Source organism: Pogoniulus pusillus, chromosome 3 (assembly GCF_015220805.1).
Source record: "Pogoniulus pusillus isolate bPogPus1 chromosome 3, bPogPus1.pri, whole genome shotgun sequence".
Taxonomy (NCBI): domain Eukaryota; kingdom Metazoa; phylum Chordata; class Aves; order Piciformes; family Lybiidae; genus Pogoniulus; species Pogoniulus pusillus.
Genome location: NC_087266.1, coordinates 7,168,804 through 7,181,335, shown reverse-complemented (window position 1 = coordinate 7,181,335; position 12,532 = coordinate 7,168,804). Strand labels below are relative to the sequence as shown.

Sequence of the window (12,532 nt, the reverse complement as noted above, 5' to 3'; positions counted from 1 at the left end):
TAGCTGTCAGCTGAAACCCTTCTCTGGCTGCAAGGAAAGCTTAGCTTTTCCCAAAGAATACTGCTGATGTGAATACAGAGTGAAGGAGGCAGCCAGCTTCAGCAAGAGGAAGACAATCTTTGCTGTATCTCAGCTTCTAAACTATAGGCATGCATGCCAGGCTTGTCACAAGTGGTTTCTAAGGATTAATCCTAATCAGTGTTGGCTGTTTAAACATGCAATAGCAGCTCAACAATACACCTCCACGCTTTAGGACGAGAGGTGGCAGGCACTTCCCAGCTGGCGATTCAACACCCTTTGAACTCTTGGCTTAGCATGGGAGAAAGTGCCCTTTGGAGACATCTTTCTCTGCTCAAGATCAGACTCTGTTTGCCTAGATTAGACTAGCCATTCTGTTTTCAGTGATTTAGAAACACTGAAGTCTTAAGAGCACTTATATGGTTATGGGCTTCACAAGGTTCTTCATTCATTTTCTTCTGTTACACAATTTTGGAGACTCTGTTGCACTAAGGCTCCATGCTCTGAACCCTCATATATTCTGCTAATTGATTGTCAAAGGCAAGGTGGGTACTTGAAGAGTTGTTCATGGCTGTGTTGAAGTTCCCAGCTCCACTTCAGGGAAATATCATAGAATCATTGGATTATTTAGGTTGGAAGGGACTTTAAAAATCATCTAGTTTCACCTCTCCTGTTATGGGCAAGGACACCTTCCACTAAACCATGTTGCTAAAGGTCCTGTCCAACCTGGTCTTGAACACCTCCAGAGAGTAAGCATTTACAACATCCCCAGGAAACCTGTTCCAGTGTCTCACCGTGCTCACTGTAAAGAGTTTCTTCTTAACATCCAGTCAAAATCTGCTCTCCTCAAGCTTTAAAGCTGCATAGCATGAACAAATCCCCATACTGCTGCTAGCTGCATGATTCATCCTGTGGGAACATTTTGATCTTAGGTCTTCAAATTCTAGAGATGATCTATAATTTGTGTGCACATTTTGAACTTGGCATATCTCTCTGCCTTTGTCCTCCACTATCCCTTCCACTGCTGTCCATAGTGATGTTTGGATACAGACATAGAGTTTTACATCAATTTTGATATGAGTTTTGGACATGAAGTTACTTTTTTATCTACTTGCTATTTAATATTCTGAAGGAGTGTCTCCACATTTAAGAACAGCTCTCTGCAGTCTTTGCTGCCTGCAGACCTCTCTGTACTGGGGCTGAATTGCCTCCGCTTGGTCCCCAAGAATGAACTTATTCACCAGCACTGCACATGTCAATAGGTGTTAAGTCTGAGCTCTCTAGGGACGAACCTTTGGCTTACTCTGCTCTTCTTTCCTGTTCTAGAAGCAACACAAATCAGTTCATTGTTCAAGATTGATTAGGGCCTAAATTAGCCATTTTATACAGTTCACCATTAGAATGTTGTATTTCCCAAGTAGCAGATGGCAATCCATAAAACTTTTATATATGGCATTTTCCATGGGTTATAAAGGCTTTTGGAAGCCTCCTAGACGTTTGCATGGACCCAACAGCCTGTATGGATGTGCTGACAGCTTCTTCACATTATGGCTACAAGTAGAGACTGTTCTTACTTTGCCTACTAATTCAGTCATCCTCTTTGCAATGGCAAAATTCCCCACTGTGAGCTAAAGAATGTCTATTTACAAAAAAAACCCCAAACTAAACAAAACCCAAATTCATTTCTGTCTGGTAGTGTTATGATTGCTGTCTTCTCTCCCTCCCTTGAAAAATCTCTCCCTGACACATAGGTCTGGCAACTTACACTGCAGAATTTTACAACAACAGCAGCGCCAGCTGTCCACCTCCTTTGCCAGAAATTAATTTCTCAGAGCAAAGTCAGCAGAAGCAAAGATCTGCCCAGACCCCAGCAGTTCAGTGCAAAGTCTGGAGCTTCAGCTGGAGCTTGGCAGACCACAATTCGTAATTGTGGCCGTTTGAGCTGATCCTCTAGCTCAGACATAGGAGAGAGATGAACATTCCAGGGATAGGCCACATAAATGGCAACAATAGATAAATTAATAAAATTTCATTGGAGCATCAAGAACTTAATGTCTAGAAGCACAGCTTGTTCTCCCCCTTCTCCCGCTGGCTTCGGCTGCAGACTGTTTCTTTAACCCTTAGCTCCCTGCTATTGCCTCTGGAGAAGGTAAAAACCTCACTTACAGCCTGTTTGTTCCTGCATCTCTCTCGCCTCCACACTACAACCAGACCTACAATAGCAGCCAAAATCATCAAGTTCACAGTATCACAGTATCATCAGGGTTGGAGGAGACCTCACAGATCATCAAGTCCAACCCTTTACCACAGAGCTCAAGGCTAGACCATGGCACCAAGTGCCACCTCCAATCCTGCCTTGAACAGCTCCAGGGACGGCGACTCCACCACCTCCCCGGGCAGCCCATTCCAGTGTCCAATGACTCTCTCAGTGAAGAACTTTCTCCTCACCTCCAGCCTAAATTTCCCCTGGCGCAGCCTGAGGCTGTGTCCTCTCGTTCTGGTGCTGGCCACCTGAGAGAAGACAGCAACCTCCTCCTGGCCACAACCACCCCTCAGGTAGTTGTAGACAGCAATAAGGTCACCCCTGAGCCTCCTCTTCTCCAGGCTAACCAATCCCAGCTCCCTCAGCCTCTCCTCATAGGGCTTGTGCTCAAGGCCTCTCCCCAGCCTCGTTGCCCTTCTATGGACATGCTCAAGCATCTCAATGTCCCTCCTAAACTGGGGGACCCAGAACTGAACACAGTACTCAAGGTGTGGTCTAACCACTGCAGAGTACAGGGGCAGAATGACCTCCCTGCTCCTGCTGGCCACACCATTCCTGATGCAGGCCAGGATGCCACTGGCTCTCTTGGCCACCTGGGCACACTGCTGGCTCATGTTCAGGTGGGTATCAATCAGCACCCCCAGATCCCTCTCTGTCTGGCTGCTCTCCAGCCACTCCGACCCCAGCCTGTGTCTCTGCATGGGGTTGTTGTGGCCAAAGTGCAGCACCCTGCACTTGGAGCTATTGAACCCCATCCCATTGGACTCTGCCCATCTGTCCAGGCGGTCAAGGTCCCGCTGCAGAGCCCTTCTGCCCTCCAACTCAGTCACATCTGCCCCCAGCTTGGTGTCATCTGCAAACTTGCTGATGACTGACTCCATGCCCTCATCCAGATCATCTATGAAGATGTTAAAGAGGATGGGGCCCAGCACAGATCCCTGAGGGACAACACTAGTGACTGGCCACCAGCTGGATGTGGCACCATTCACCACCACTCTCTGGGTCTGGCCCTCCAGCCAGTTCCTAACCCAGCACAGAGTGCTGCCATCCAAGCCATGGGCTGACAGCTTAGCCAGCAGTTTGCTGTGGGGGACCGTGTCAAAGGCCTTGCTGAAGTCCAGATAGACCACATCCACAGGCCTCCCCACATCCACCAAGCGGGTCACCTGATCATAGAAGGAGATCAGGTTAGAAAGGCAGGATCTGCCCTTCCTAAACCCATGCTGGCTGGGTTCACACATATTAGGTAGGCTACTGGGTAGCTCATCTCTTCCAAACAACTCCTAGTCTCTGACACCAACGTCACATACAGCACACCCTCAATGACATTCCTAAACCCTAAAACATCCCTAACAACATCTCCAACCTTCCTTAGCAAAGGGTTCTGTGTTGTGCTGAGTGGTAGAATTCTCGCCTGCCACGTGGGAAACCCAGGTTCGATTCCACAGAGGAGGATGTGTTGGTAGCCCGTACGGGGAACGAACCCGCGACCTTGGCGTTATCACCACCAATGATGGGTAGCAGTTCTGATTGGAAAATGACCACACTGATTAAAATTCCTTCCTGCAGTTGGCTCATACATGCAGACTCCATGACATAAAGTATATTACCCAAGCTGTGTTACATATTCACAGCAGAGCCTCCGAGAGAGATTATTCAGCAAACTATCTAGGTTTATTGACTTTTAAGAGTGCAAGCTTTCCTGCATTCCTATTACATAGCCTCTTAAAGTGCTCATTTCCTATTAATAGATAATATTTTATATTATTATGTATAGGGTTAACACTCCTGGGGGAGTAACCCTGAACCTGACCCTAGGGGTCTTGGCCCCTCCCCAGGGGTGGGCCACACTCCAGGTGATGGTTAGCCCACTCCCCCCACTTCCTGTCCTATAAACCAGAGGAGCTTCCTGCTCCTCTTCCTCTTTTTCCTTCGCTCCCTCTCGACACACACACTCACACTGCATACCCAGCACACCACGTGGCAGCCACAAGGCAGAGACACCATCACATTGCTCGGGTTGTATCCATCCCTTTTTTGTATTTTGCTGTTTTCCCTTCCTTATCCTTTGTAAACTCCCCTACCTCCAATACCTTTTTCTAAGTTATTGTTAAACTTTTCCTTTTTAACTTCCAAATCAAGTGAGATTGATTTATTTGGGTGTGCTTATCTCTCTCTCTCTCCCTATCTTTGGGAAAGGAGGGGGAAGAGGGGAGGGCACTCTATACATTCTATAAATTGTCATTGGGTCTATTAAATTTATTAGAGTCTCTGGGAACCTGAATTTGAACCCAAGACATATTAGTATATAATTTTATATTTATATTATCTTTATATCATATTTCATATTAAAATATATTTGAATTATGTATTGTATTTATACATATACTTTTTATTTTCTAAATATAGACTTAGAATTGCCAGCACTCAAGAAAAATATGTATTTGGAATAAAGTTATAGAGTCAGTGATAGAAGTCTGCAAACTTTGGATGGTGTAAATAAGAAGAAAAAGTGTTTAAAAAAAACCAAACTACAATTGAATCATAGAATCACAGAAGCAGTCAGGGTTGGAAGGGACCACGAGGACCACCTAGTTCCAACCTGCATGCCATGGGCAGGGACATCCAACCCTAAATCAGGGTAGAATCATAAAATCAACCAGGTTGGAAGAGACCTCCAAGATCATCCAGTCCAACCTATCACCCAGCCCTAGCCAGTCAACTAGACCATGGCACTAAGTGCCTCAGCCAGGCTTTGCTTCAACACCTCCAGGGACGGCAACTCCATCACCTCCCTGGGCAGCCCATTCCAATGCCAATCACTCTCTCTGTGGAAAACTTCCTTCTGACATCCAGCCTAGACCTCCCCTGGCACAACTTGAGACTGTGTCCCCTTGTTCTGTTGCTGGGTGCCTGGCAGAAGAGACCAACCCCACCTGGCTACAACCTCCCTTCAGGTAGTTCGTAGACAACAATGAGGTCTCACCCCTGAGTCTCCTCGAAGCTAAACACCCTCATCTTCCTCAGCCTCTCCTCACAGGGCTCTGTCCCAGGCCTCTCATCAGCTTTGTCACCCTTCTCTGGACACCTTCCAGCATCTCAACATCATTCAGATGTTCAGTCAGATCAGAGACAATGATTTGTATCAGTCAAAATATGTTTGTCCTGATTTTGTCCTGACTTAAATATGTTTGTCCTGATTTTGTTCTGCAGTCATCATCCCTGGAGGTGTTAAAAAACCACACAGACACAGCGCTCTGGAAGACAGTTTAATGCCCATGGTGTTGTTGGATAAGGGTTGGACTTGCCAATCTTAAAGGTCTTTTCCAGCTAAAACAATTTTATGATTCTATGATTTTAAGAGGCATAAGAGACTCAAAGTCTCCTAAAATCAGACTCAAAGGCCGTTTGGAAGATTATCCTGAAATTATAGAGGGTTTTTTTGAAGACCTGATGGACAGAAAAAATGTTGAATATTTTTGCATTGCCAAAAAAAAAAAGGCACTTAATGACTCAATGTGAAACCCAGCAAACATTCCTGCTTTACTTATGCAAACACCACAATTTTATGCTAAGCCTGTCACTTTGTTTCTTCTATCATTACATAGAACTCTGCAAAACATTGATGCAGACTTTACACAGAGGTTTTTTTAAAGGGCAGCAAGACTGAGAGCTCCTCTCTAGGTAACAGAGTGTGCCAGTGGCTGAGTACATCTGAACCTATTCAACAGCACTGATGACCTTTCAAGCCACTTCTCACTTTCAGCTGTTTGCTTTCCTTATCAGCCCACCATCTCATCAATATACCTCTGAAGAGCTCTGTCCTGCGTAACTAGATGAACAGCAAAGTTCAGTAGGAGGCTGCTGCCCTCTGTGAACTGATTGTTGCTTGGAAATTTCCTGCTGGTGTTTTCCTTTTGCCAAAGAGGTGAAAGAAAGCATGCTTTTGGATGCAACACTGTGGGGATGATTGTACTAGGAGGCCATGATGGTAATTTTGCTTGATAGCTGCTGATTGTTAATTGCAATGCTAAGACAGTTCCAGTTCTGGGTTCCTCAATGCAAGAGAGATCTTGAGATGCTGGAATGTGCCCAGAGAAGGGCAACGAAGCTGGTGAGAGGCTTGGGACAGAGTCCTGTGAGGAGAGGCTGAGGGAGCTGGGGGTGTGCAGCCTGGAGAAGAGGAGGCTCAGGGGGGACCTCATTGCTGTCTACCTGAAGGGAGGTTGTAGCCAGGTGGGGGTTGGTCTCTTCTGCCAGGCAACCAGCAACAGAACAAGGGGACACAGTCTCAAGTTGTGCTGGGGAAGGTCTAGGCTGGATGTTAGGAGGAAGTTGTTGGCAGAGAGAGTGATTGGCATTGGAATGGGCTGCCCAGGGAGGTGGTGGAGTCACCATCCCTGGAGGTGTTCAAGAAAAGCCTGTCTGAGGCACTTAGTGCCATGGTCTAGTTGATTGGACAGGGCTGGGTGCTAGGTTGGACTGGATGATCTTGGAGGTCTTCTCTAACCTGGTCAATTAGTTGATTCTATGATTCTATGACAGCTAAACAGAGGCCAGATGAGTTTAGAATGGATTTCCAAAGGGCATTGGACCATACTGACACCAGTTTCTCTAAGGGCCTGTGAAATTTTGCAGATGAATTCTTCCAGTCTTCAGTTTTTCACTAGAGTTCCTGATGGAGACGTGCCTGCAGAGGAGGATATCCTTAGGGATAGGGGTGAGTATAAATAATAATACATAAACATAGCACTTGGGAAATGCTCCACGTAACATTAAAATGAGATTGAAAAAATGAAAGGGTGACAACTGCCTGGTTGCAGAGAAAGGTAAAGAAATGCAGGAATGCAGGTTTCATTGCTATAGTTTCCCTGTCATGATATCCAGGTTTACTTGGCTGTTAGGAGTATTCATAATGTTCACTGCTGTTCTGGGCTTCCCAGCTCAAAAAAGACAAGAAACTGCTTGAGAGGGCACAGCAAAGGACTACAAAGATGTTTAGAGGACAAGAACATCTGTCTTATGTAGAAAGACTGACGGATTTAGGGCTTTTTAACCTCAAGAAGACTGAGAGGGGATCTTATCAGTGCTCATAAATATTACAGTGACTGCCAGGAGGATGGGGGCAGTCTTTTTTTCAGTTGGTGCCCACAGATAGGACAAGAGGTAACACATACAAACTTGAACATAGGAGACATGAGGAGGAACTTCTTTAGAAGTGATTGCCCATTGGAATGGACTGCTCAGGGAGGTGGTGGAGTCACCATCCCTGGAGGTGTTTAGTTAATTAGAAGGGTTAGGTGATAGATTGGACTCGATGATCGTAAAGACCTTTTCCAACCTGGTTGATTCTGTGATTCTGTGAAGTGTGTCAGAGCACTGGAATAAGATGCCCAGAGAGGTGGTGGAGCCTCTGTCTCTGGACTCATTCAAAACCCATCTGGATGCCATACTGTGCAACCTGCTGTAGGCAAACCTGCTCTAGCAGGGTGGTAGGCCTAGATGATCGCCAGAGTTCCCTTGCAACCCCTATCATTCTGAGGTTCCATACTTTCTGCCATACTCAAAACGAGCCATATTAAAACCTCACCTTTATATATATATCAGCAAAATGTTCTCCTCCACCCCCTACTCCAACCTAGTGAGACCATACCTATAATATTGTGACCAGTTGAGGACTCCATCGTTCAAGAGGGACAGGAATATAGTGGAGATTGTTCAACAGAGGGCAACAAGGACGATTAAGGAACTGAAAATCTATCTGATGAGGAAAGGATGAGAGATCTGGGGCTGTTTAGTATGAAAAACAGAAGACCGGAGCCAATGGCTCTGCAAAGCAAAGGACAAGCAGGGCACTCCCTGTGCCCACCAGCTCTCCAGCCTCCACATCATGCCACCTGCCACCACCCGCCCCAGCCCCACACACACACACACACTAACCTCCCTCACATCACCTCAACTTCTCACCCACCTCCTCGCTCTGCAGGAGCTCTTGCTCACCTCCAGCTGCCAACCCCTTCTTCCTTCAGCCCTCACACCAGGCACCAGCAAAACGGGCAACCGGAGCAAGCACGGGCAACTGCATCAACCCTCCTGTCTCCAACACCCATCCCGCTGGGCATGCTCTCAAAGGAGCCCAGCCTCACAACGGGCGTGCCCTAGAAAAGAAGAAGAGAGAGAAGAGGAGGAAGAGGAGGAAGAAGAAGAAGTGCACCCACTTCTTCTTCTTCCCCCTCTTCCTCCAAAACCACGTCCACTTCCTCTCCTTCCTCCTCTGCCTCTCTCACAAAGACACAACAGCATCATGCAGAAGAGGGAAAAAATGACCACGCAGCAGAACAACAAAGAAGAAGACGACGCAAAAACAACAGCAAGAAGAACAGGACAATGCATTCAGAGGACAAAAAGGACGACGCAAGAGCACAGAAAGAAGAACCCTGCTCTCCCCCAATCCACCAGCTTCATCTCACATCCACCATGCCCTCCCTAAGCCCACCCTCTCCTCCCCAACCCCACCACCTTCTCTCTCCAGGAAAAAAAGAAACCCAAAGAATCAGAAGCAGGCCACCACACAAGACACAGCACGACCCACAACGAGACGACAACCACCACGCACAAGCACACAATCCTGCAAATCACCGTGCCTGGGAAAGACCTTGAAGGTCATCCCCTCCAACCATAACCCAACTACCAGCACCACTAAACTACCTCACCAAGCTCCACAGGAACACACTGACGGAGCACCTGCAGGGATGCTGATTACAGCACTTCCCTCAGCAGCCTCTTACCACGCCTGACCACTCTCTCACCCTTCTTCTCCCAATGCCCACCCTGCTATGCCCTTTGCCTTCTCTCTCACACACAGCTTCTTCCTCACTCTCTCACACACAGCTTCTCCCTCTCTCTCCCCCCCACCTTCTCATCATGCCCACCCATGCCCACCCTCTCCTCCCCCGCTGGCCTCTCTTTCATCCCCACCTTCCTCGCTCTCCTGCACATCCTCACACCAGGCCCACCCTCTCCTCCCCCCCACCTTCCACTCGCTCCTTCCCACGCACTCACTCTGCCCACCTATGCCCACCCTCTCCTCCCCCCACCCTTCTCTTTCGTCCCCATCTTCCACTCGCTCCTTCCCACGCACTCACTCTGCCCACCTATGACCACCCTCTCCTCCCCCCCACCTTCCACTCGCTCCTTCCCACGCACTCACTATGCCCACCTATGACCACCCTCTCCTCCCCCCCAGCCTTCTCTTTCGTCCCCATCTTCCACTCGCTCCTTCCCACGCTCGCACTCTAACCACCTATGCCCACCCTCTCCTCCCCAACACCACCACGCTCACTCCACCATGACAAACAGCAATAGAAAAACAAAGAACCAACCCTTTAGAGGGCAGCGCAGAAGAAACAGGACAGCCCAGAACAAGAAGGTGGAGGCAATGAACAAGGACAAAAGACAGAGGACCTCCTCTGCTACCACACTGACCAAGACAGTCAGCATCAATCTGCTGCGCGTGCTGGGCATGCAGTAGGGGAGGAAGAGAAAGAGAGCAGGAAGAAGAGGAGGAGAGGAAGAGGAACGTACCTTGGCACCACAAGTGCCTCTCCAAGCAGGCCAGCCACCGTGTCCCACACAGCCAATGGCTCTGCAAAGCAAAGGACAAGCAGGGCACTCCCTGTGCCCACCAGCTCTCCAGCCTCCACATCATGCCACCTGCCACCACCCGCCCCAGCCCCACACACACACACACACTAACCTCCCTCACATCACCTCAACTTCTCACCCACCTCCTCGCTCTGCAGGAGCTCTTGCTCACCTCCAGCTGCCAACCCCTTCTTCCTTCAGCCCTCACACCAGGCACCAGCAAAACGGGCAACCGGAGCAAGCACGGGCAACTGCATCAACCCTCCTGTCTCCAACACCCATCCCGCTGGGCATGCTCTCAAAGGAGCCCAGCCTCACAACGGGCGTGCCCTAGAAAAGAAGAAGAAGAAGAAGAGGAGGAAGAGGAGGAAGAAGAAGAAGTGCACCCACTTCTTCTTCTTCCCCCTCTTCCTCCAAAACCACGTCCACTTCCTCTCCTTCCTCCTCTGCCTCTCTCACAAAGACACAACAGCATCATGCAGAAGAGGGAAAAAATGACCACGCAGCAGAACAACAAAGAAGAAGACGACGCAAAAACAACAGCAAGAAGAACAGGACAATGCATTCAGAGGACAAAAAGGACGACGCAAGAGCACAGAAAGAAGAACCCTGCTCTCCCCCCAATCCACCAGCTTCATCTCACATCCACCATGCCCTCCCTAAGCCCACCCTCTCCTCCCCAACCCCACCACCTTCTCTCTCCAGGAAAAAAAGAAACCCAAAGAATCAGAAGCAGGCCACCACACAAGACACAGCACGACCCACAACGAGACGACAACCACCACGCACAAGCACACAATCCTGCAAATCACCGTGCCTGGGAAAGACCTTGAAGGTCATCCCCTCCAACCATAACCCAACTACCAGCACCACTAAACTACCTCACCAAGCTCCACAGGAACACACTGACGGAGCACCTGCAGGGATGCTGATTACAGCACTTCCCTCAGCAGCCTCTTACCACGCCTGACCACTCTCTCACCCTTCTTCTCCCAATGCCCACCCTGCTATGCCCTTTGCCTTCTCTCTCACACACAGCTTCTTCCTCACTCTCTCACACACAGCTTCTCCCTCTCTCTCCCCCCCCACCTTCTCATCATGCCCACCCATGCCCACCCTCTCCTCCCCCGCTGGCCTCTCTTTCATCCCCACCTTCCTCGCTCTCCTGCACATCCTCACACCAGGCCCACCCTCTCCTCCCCCCCACCTTCCACTCGCTCCTTCCCACGCACTCACTCTGCCCACCTATGCCCACCCTCTCCTCCCCCCACCCTTCTCTTTCGTCCCCATCTTCCACTCGCTCCTTCCCACGCACTCACTCTGCCCACCTATGACCACCCTCTCCTCCCCCCCACCTTCCACTCGCTCCTTCCCACGCACTCACTATGCCCACCTATGCCCACCCTCTCCTCCCCCCCAGCCTTCTCTTTCGTCCCCATATTCCACTCGCTCCTTCCCACGCTCGCACTCTAACCACCTATGCCCACCCTCTCCTCCCCAACACCACCACGCTCACTCCACCATGACAAACAGCAATAGAAAAAACAAAGAACCAACCCTTTAGAGGGCAGCGCAGAAGAAACAGGACAGCCCAGAACAAGAAGGTGGAGGCAATGAACAAGGACAAAAGACAGAGGACCTCCTCTGCTACCACACTGACCAAGACAGTCAGCATCAATCTGCTGCGCGTGCTGGGCATGCAGTAGGGGAGGAAGAGAAAGAGAGCAGGAAGAAGAGGAGGAGAGGAAGAGGAACGTACCTTGGCACCACAAGTGCTTCTCCAAGCAGGCCAGCCACCGTGTCCCACACAGCCAATGGCTCTGCAAAGCAAAGGACAAGCAGGGCACTCCCTGTGCCCACCAGCTCTCCAGCCTCCACATCATGCCACCTGCCACCACCCGCCCCAGCCCCACACACACACACACTAACCTCCCTCACATCACCTCAACTTCTCACCCACCTCCTCGCTCTGCAGGAGCTCTTGCTCACCTCCAGCTGCCAACCCCTTCTTCCTTCAGCCCTCACACCAGGCACCAGCAAAACGGGCAACCGGAGCAAGCACGGGCAACTGCATCAACCCTCCTGTCTCCAACACCCATCCCGCTGGGCATGCTCTCAAAGGAGCCCAGCCTCACAACGTGCGTGCCCTACAAAAGAAGAAGAAGAAGAAGAGGAGGAAGAGGAGGAAGAAGAAGAAGTGCACCCACTTCTTCTTCTTCCCCCTCTTCCTCCAAAACCACGTCCACTTCCTCTCCTTCCTCCTCTGCCTCTCTCACAAAGACACAACAGCATCATGCAGAAGAGGGAAAAAATGACCACGCAGCAGAACAACAAAGAAGACGACGACGCAAAAACAACAGCAAGAAGAACAGGACAATGCATTCAGAGGACAAAAAGGACGACGCAAGAGCACAGAAAGAAGAACCCTGCTCTCCCCCAATCCACCAGCTTCATCTCACATCCACCATGCCCTCCCTAAGCCCACCCTCTCCTCCCCAACCCCACCACCTTCTCTCTCCAGGAAAAAAAGAAACCCAAAGAATCAGAAGCAGGCCACCACACAAGACACAGCACGACCCACAACGAGACGACAACCACCACGCACAA

General features: G+C 49.6%; 1 long non-coding RNA gene across 2 annotated transcripts; it reads right to left on the bottom strand.

The window, feature by feature from the left end:
* Positions 1-9,528: 9,528 nt before the first annotated feature.
* On the bottom strand, positions 9,529-12,044 carry LOC135173471 (uncharacterized). Of its 2 annotated transcripts, none has more exons than XR_010301347.1 (4): positions 11,886-12,044; positions 11,685-11,745; positions 10,098-10,255; positions 9,529-9,926 (listed from the first exon to the last, which is right to left on the bottom strand). It is a non-coding gene; the product is annotated as an uncharacterized LOC135173471 (long non-coding RNA). The 2 variants fall into 2 exon arrangements; XR_010301345.1 differs by having other exon boundaries at positions 11,915-12,044.
* Between the last annotated feature and the right edge of the window lie 488 nt (positions 12,045-12,532).